The sequence below is a fragment of the Dipodomys merriami genome, unplaced genomic scaffold (assembly GCF_024711535.1).
Source record: "Dipodomys merriami isolate MVZ:Mamm:240054 unplaced genomic scaffold, mDipMer1.0.p SCAF_4, whole genome shotgun sequence".
NCBI lineage: Eukaryota > Metazoa > Chordata > Mammalia > Rodentia > Heteromyidae > Dipodomys > Dipodomys merriami.
Window position 1 is genome coordinate 291,930 of NW_027205603.1, and position 7,526 is coordinate 299,455.

General features: G+C 58.1%; 1 protein-coding gene across 2 annotated transcripts in view; it reads right to left on the minus strand.

Moving 5' to 3' along the window:
- LOC138805553 (scm-like with four MBT domains protein 2) overlaps nucleotides 1-6,137 on the minus strand; it is a 151,259-nt gene extending 145,122 nt beyond the window's left edge. For both annotated transcript variants that reach the window (XM_069990306.1, XM_069990310.1), the window contains exon 1: nucleotides 6,067-6,137. The gene's annotated coding sequence lies outside the window, so the exon portion shown is untranslated. The remainder of the gene's footprint in view (nucleotides 1-6,066) is intronic.
- Nucleotides 6,138-7,526: the final 1,389 nt, after the last annotated feature.

A 7,526-nucleotide genomic window follows, 5' to 3' on the forward strand; every position in this document is an offset into this window, starting at 1 on the left:
CAGTCACAAAATTATTTTTCTGGAGACTTTTTTTTCAGATTCAAAGTCAATCTAGGCAGAAAATCCAAGAGACTCTTATACCCAATTAACCAACAAAAAGCCAGAAACTGGAAGCATGGTTCAAGGAACAGAGTGCCAGCTGTGAGCAAAAGCACAAGGGTGAGTTCAAGCCCCAATACCAGCCCATAACTAAAGCATGAAATCAGCCCAGATGCCCCTCAATGGACAAATGACTCAAGAAAATGTGGTATATATATATATATATATACAAAATGGAATTTTACTCATCCATTAGGAGGAATGATATTGTACCATTTGTAAAGAAATGGAAAGACCTGGAAAAAATGTTCTGTAAGTCAGAACCAGGAAGACAAAAGATGCATGTTTTCTCTTACATTACCAAAGCTAGATTTAACTTATGAATTTATAAGTAAATACATTGGGTGGGATTCAAGTATATACAAATATATTATCTGAAATTTGGTAGATTCAAGGAAGATCTCAAATAGTGTCATTCCTCAGAACAGCGAAATCAAAGTTCAACAAAGTAAACACCAGGAAGCCATAAACACCAGAAGTGAGGTGGGGTTAAAGGAAAGTGGTAGATGAAGAGAAATGGGGGGAGGGGAAATTACAATGCAGTCAAGAATTCAGTGTGTATGTATCCTACAAAATTAGGAAGACTGAGGGAAGGGCTGGGGGAGGGGCAGGTGAGACCTTTGAAAGGGGTAACACTGATCAAGATACATTGTATTCATAAACTGCTTTGTGAGAGGGCAACTCCTTAGTATAACTACTTAAAGATACGATTCTAAAACAAAATTATCTTGAACTACAAATCTCAGTATTATTTTGGCACAAAAACTTCTGAGTTCCTTTAAAAAATTTCTTAGAACCTCTGTACTAGTTGATGAACTCTCAAAATTTCAAAAAGGTCAAATATAAAAAGAGAAATATTGTCCCAACTTATCATACCAGACTTGGAGAGCACCTGAATTCCACAGTGTATCATTTTTGTGCAATTTGAGGGGGAGGGGGCTGGAGGAAGAGAGTTCTTCAACTCTGATATCCTCACAAAAAAATTCTAGATTTAAAAGTGTAGGCCCTGGCAGCTATGAATTTGCCTTGTCTAGACTTCTTAAACTCACCAAAACACCCAGTATCCACTAAAGGGAATCTTGAGTGCTGATGCTCAAAGCTACACTCCTGTGGTCCAGTCACAGTACTTGCTCTCAGGTCCTTTGGTTCATTGGCTGGTGGAGGAAGTGAAAAATACCACCTCAGCTAGAACAGCCAAAAAGTGATTCTATTTGCGTCCAAATTTCCAGAAGAGCCTCATCATTTAAAAGAAGGGAAGGGAGGGAGGGAAAGAAGGAGGAAGGGAGGGAAAAAGAAGGGGAGGGAAGACTCTTATGATTAAGAAAAAAAAAGGAGGGGAGAGAAGGGAAGAAGAGTGAAGAAAGGAGAAAAGAGAGGAGAGAAGGGAAAAAAGAGAAGAGAAAAAGAAAGAGAAAGAAAGAAAGAAAGAAAGAAAGAAAGAAAGAAAGAAAGAAAGAAAGAAAGAAAGAAAGAAAGAAAGAAGGGAGGGAGGGAGGGAGGGAGGGAGGGAGGGAGGAAGGAAGGAAGGAAGGAAGGAAGGAAGGAAGGAAGCAAGCAGGGAAGGAAGGAAGGAAGGAAGGAGGCAGGCAGGCAAGGAAGGAAGGAAGGAAGGAGTGAGTCAGGTCCCCACTCTCCCTTTTTGCTAATGTCAAGAACATAGAGCTAGTCATTTCCACCTAGAAAGAGTTGTTGTTGCTTTTTTAATGACCCTTAATTTCTGCAAGAACACTAGAAGAGGAAAACATCTCTCTGAGCAATTACTCCACCTTAAGTGAAAAGTCATATCCAGGCAGATTGCCTGTTTGACATACTAGGCACTAGTACCCTAACTGGCCATGGGAAATAGGTCTCCAGGGCAGAACAAGGTTAGCCATCACTAAGCAGCCCACACGTATACACCTACACCAGGCGGCTGCCTCTTTTCCTTGGGATCAAGGACTTCCAGACCCTTGCCCCTGCACAGAGTCTATTGGCAGTGAAAACTTCGGTGGTGGCCTAGAGGCTTTGGGAAATGCATATATTTCTTCCCCCCACCCCCCGCAGATCATAGCAATCAGCTAAGATAAAGATCTGAGATGGTATTTATTTATAGCCCAGAGGAAGTAGTGTGTGCAAGTTTAATGCTTACTAGGGGAAAAGCAGCAGATCTCCAACCTCAAAGAACAGTTCCTACTGAGCACCAAGGCCTCCCCTCTCTCTTTCCCTACTCTTCTCTCTCCTACTGCCTGCTCAATCTCTTTCCCTGGCCTACCTACAACTTGCCTCCCTAGGAAAGGAGGCCGCTTTTACGCTTTAACTTGTAGCTTTTTCTCTGCCCTTAGAACCTGGGTCCATTTTGCTCAGGTGCTGACAGGCCAGTTGGTTCCTCAGTAGGTGTGGGGGTGAAGGGTTGGGGGCGGAGGGGGGTCAGCGGATCTAAGCCGGGTGGACCCTGGTGAAAGGTCCGTTTCGCGCCAGTGGGCTGAGCGCGAAGCCCAAACATCCCAAATGTGGGTTCGGGGGACGGCGCGCGGGGACTCGGACCCCAAATTCCGGCCCGGGGCAACGAAGAGGAGGAAGGCAACGCTGAGATGTCCGGGTTGGGGGACGAGAAAGTCACCCCAGCGCACAAAGGAATAAAAACGTTCCTTGTCCCTTCCTGGGATCCCATCCAACTCCTCTACAATCCCAAAGACCCCGAAAATTCCGAAAGCGAAACTACGGGATAGCCAGAAGTTTGGGGACAATGCTCCGGGCTTCCAGGAGTCACCTCGGGACTACTCCGGCCCGACGCGAACGGCCATCAAGAAGAAGCACCCCTAAACCCTGGGCAGGAGCCACCGCCCGGCACGGCCACCCTCCGCGCCCCGATTTCATTTTTTACGCGTGGAGATGCTTAGTCCCCCCCAATTACAAATGCACCCTAAGTTCTGCTGGTGCAGGGGCTGGGGCGGTGGTCCGCCAGACTCCCCACGGCCTCCGCGTCCCCTGCCCGCGGCCCGCAAGGCAAACTTGAGCCCCTTGAGAACCCTGTGGAATGTTCTTTGTAAGTGACAGGGCGCTAGCTCGCTGCTCTTCCCAGGAACAACCCGAGGCGAGGAAAAAGAAAAATCGTGCGTTTTCTAGACGTCAGGGTGAATCGTGCCCTGGTCGTGGCGACGTCAGAAGGGCGATGGGAGGGGCTCGGGGGTCCCGCAGGGCGCCCGTCCCCGAGGACGCTCGGACACGCGGGCCGCCAGGCCCCGGCCGGGCCGCGCGCTCCGCCCCGGGCGGGGTGGGAGGGGGCGCCGATCGCGGAGGGGTCCGGGTGTCCCCAGCTCTCGGCACTGCGGCGGGGCCTCCCATCTCCACGCCCCCTGGCCCCCATCACGGGACCCGGCCAGGGGATCCGACCCTCCGATGGCACGGCTCCCGTCTCGAGCGACCGCCGTCGAGCCCCCCTCGGGCCCAGAGGCCCCGTGGCCGCGGTCACTCCAGACCTGGCCAACGCGATCTCTCCAGGCCGGTGTTTTCAAAATGCACCCCGGCACTTGATTGCTGCGCCCCGAAATCCGCTGTCTTGGGAAGCTCCCCCCTACTCCCCAAGAACGTGCCCTCAGCGGGGACCCTCCCCCCTCCCGGGGTCTTTCCCGCGAGGCTGCTGCGTTCTGGACACGGGCGACCCCTGTCGGGGACCCGTTCCGAGCCGCGCTGTGTCCCAGCATTCTGGGGGGACTTCGAGCTCGGGTTGCATCTTTCGCGAAGGTTCCCCATAACTGGCTCCGAATTTGGTCTGCGGGGTCCTTCGCCAGCCACTTTACTCCCGCGTACAGCCCCGCCCACGCCCTCGGGGTACCCGACCTGACCCACCCTGGACGTCCGCACACACACCCCATGCGGACCCCATCCCCCACCGTCCTACAGCGCGAAGCCCCAAAGTAACCAACCCGTGCCTTTGACCTTGCACCAGATTCCCCCCTCTCGACCTCCTACCACAGTGGGGGACGAAGAGAAGCAGAAGCCCAACTCACCCCAAATCTCCTCCCACACCCCAAATCGCACGGACGACTGGCGGCGGCGGGCACCCGGGACCCTGGACAGTTTTAACTCTTTTTTTTTTTTTAAATAAACCTCTTCCGCGCTCCATCCACCTCGGGCCACCACGTAAGAGAGAGAAAACAGGCTCTTCTAGAAAACCGAAATAAATCGTTCCCTGGGCCCTCGTGTGTGCTGCACCACGTGTCACGTCACGTCGTGGCCGGGTCTGGCCTCGAGACGCGCGCGCGCGCGCACACACACACACACACACACGGGAGGGGATCGCTCAACACCCCCCCACACACACACACAACTGCACACACGGGCGTGCACACCGATCACAGGCATGGCGGGCAGTTTTGCTTGGCTGCCCTAGTCCGGGGCCGGAAGCACCTACGTTGCACCTCGAACCTTCTCCAGCAATGGACTTCACACACACACACACACACACACACACATACACACACACACACACACACACACACACACACACACACACACACACACACACACACACACACACTGATCTTGGGAAAGAAATGAAAAGGAAAAGAAAGGGGAAAAAAAACTAGGACAGGTCGCGCCGTCTCTCTCTTTTGTTTTTCCCCCACTTAATTCGCTACATCGGCGCCCGCAGTCACCAGAGGGAGTGGAAGGTGAGGCGTGGCCCCCTCGCCGGGGTTTTTTCCCACCTCAGAAACCTCGATTGGCAGTTTTTTCAAAGCCACCTCAGCCCGCCATGTTGGAAGCGGCGCGGGGTCTGGAGCCGCCGCCTCCGCTGCAGTTGCGCATCCGAGGCGGCGCGAGTGCGCGGACCGGGCTCTGGGCTCGGGGTCCGGCCGCCCCGCTGGGACCGCCTTCCCCCCCCCCCCCCGGCCTCCCCTAGTGCGGCGAGCCACCCACCCCACCCCGGCCTCGGGACGCCCCCCGGGGCGGGGTAGGATCCCCAAATAACAGCCGGCAGTGGCCACCGCGGCTTCTCCGGAGGGCTTCCGCGAGACACACGCCCCACACTGGGGGGAAGAAAATAAAAAACCAACTCCGGGGCTCCATCCGGTTCGGGATTCCGAAAGGAGCTCCGGGGCGAGGGGCCGGCGGCGACGGGGTGCTACTTTGAGGCTGGAAGGGAGACAGGAGAAAAAGAAACAACGACGGAGACGGAAAAGCAAAGATGCTTCTTGCACGCGCCCAAACTACTCCTGACCGCGCCGGGTCGGCCGCCCGGGCAAAGGTTTCCAAGGGGAGAGAGACCCCCCGACGACCGAGCGATTTCTCACACACACAACACACACACACACACCCTTCCAACTTGTCTGCGATCATCGCCCCCCCTCGCCTCCACCTTCTGCACCCCAAACCTCCACACCCGGGAAGGAAACACCCCACACACACCCCGCGCCCCAGCGCTGGAGACAGCCGCGGGAGCGCGGAGTCAGGTAGCCCGGGCGGCCGCGTCTCTACGACGACGCGTGCATTAAAAAATCATCATCATCATCAAAAATAGTAATAAACAAGAGGGCGGTGGGCGGCGGGAGGAAAAGCCGCGGACACGCGGGGGAGGGAGGGCACTTGGCAACTCCCGGACCGACGGGCGACCCGGGCCGGGCGGGGCAGCGGCAGGAAGACTCCGGGGGAGGGGGGAGGGGAGGGGACCCGGGAAATGCAAAAGCGGGGGGCGGGGGGGGGCGAGCCTGACAACCCCGAGCGCAGAGAGGAGTTTGGGGCTGCCTGCAAGTGCGGGGCTTCCTTCGCCAGCCCTCCGCTCCGGCCCTTCTCTTCCGTCCGTCCCCGAGCTCCCTCACCCCAGTTCCACCCCCACCCCCCCACAGCTACTTCAGGATTCCCCTTTTATTTATTTACCCCCCCTCCCCCGCTAAGCTGGAAAAAGAAAAGAAAAAGCCGCGGACCCGGCGCACTCAACCTGCGGGGCCGGAGGGAGCGCGGCCGGCCCGCCCGGTCCGTCCTTCTTACCTGGGGAAGTTTGTCCGGCCTTCGGCTTCCCCCTCCCCCCGGCCTCGGGTGCGGTGCGAGAGGACGCGGGGCCTCGCTCGCTCGCTCTCCCGCTCGCTCGCCCTCGCCCGCTCGCTCGCGCCCGACCCGCCGCCGCCGCCGCCTCCCTCGCGCGCCCGCCCGGCTCCTCCAGCTCCCACTACAGCCTCATTCCAATATGGCATCCTCGCTGTGCGCATGCCCGGCTCTCGCTCGCTCGCTCTCTCTTCCCCCTCCCTCTCTTTTTTGTACTGTGCAGCGAACTCCTTCAACGACCTTTTCCAGCGCTGGCAAAATGTCTTCAGCCAATTAGCCCGCAGTCCACCGTCCACTCCTTCTCCTCGCCCCCCCGCCACCTCGGGTGCATTTCCCCACCCAGGCGTCTGGGCACAAAGACGGGTTCTCCACCCGTGCACGGTCCACGCCTCGCGACCCCCCACCTCCTCCGGCCCAGCTCGCCCCCCTTCCCTCCCTGCTTCCCCCTTAGCTCACACCCCAAACCCCACACACACATCCCCGCCCGGGATGGGCAGAAAGTTCACCGCGCCCGCCTGCGCGCACACCCACCCCGCGCCCTCCTCCTCCTCCTCGGCGCTTTGCGGTCGGTCCCCGGGGCTGACCGTGTGCGCGAACTCGCGCCAGAGAACGCCCGGGAGCAGTTCCACCCCGTTGCTCCCCTCCCGCTGGAAAGATCGCGAAGTCCAGACCCCCTGGGGGAAGGGGTGGGGTGTGGTCCGGGAGGTAATGTCCCCCTCCTTCCTTCGCCTTGGGAAATAGGGCCCCAGGGAGTGGGAGATGAAGTTGGGGTGACCTGGCGGGACGCGGGGGCCCCGGCTCACCGAGCTAATCCAGGCCAGCACTGGCTCTCACCGGCGGGCGGGCCGAGCACCCGGCTGGCTGTCACCTCCGAGGGGAAAAAGACAAAAAGGTGGCGCTGGGCGGCTCGCGCGGGGCCGGACGTCGGAGGGGTCGGGGTCCGCGTACCCCGAGCAGGGCCCCCCCCCCCGAGCTGGGGCTCGGGCAGCGGAAGGTCCCGGGTGCGGAAAAGCTGGCGACGCCCACGGTCTGACGGGGGAGCCGCGGAGACACGGTGGGGCGCTGGGGCCTCGACGGCCCACGCATCCGTTCTCGGCAACGGGAAGTGCAATTACCCCCCCCCCGCCACACACACGGCCCCAATTCTGTGTCCACCGCCGGCCCACTACCACTCACCCGCCTCACCCTGCGCCTGGGTCCCCCCGAGAGACGGGGGAGGCTCACCCCGAAGGGCTGGGGACGGCCAGTGGACGATCGATCGGGGTTTGAGCATCCGTGGGACAGGTGCCTCCCATCCACCGTGAGTCCTCTTCCCCCTTCCCCCCCCCCCACGATGGCGCGGCCCAGGCTCATCTAGAAGATTCTTGAAAGCCGCGGGCCCAGAAATGACTGTGGCCACGCCTGAT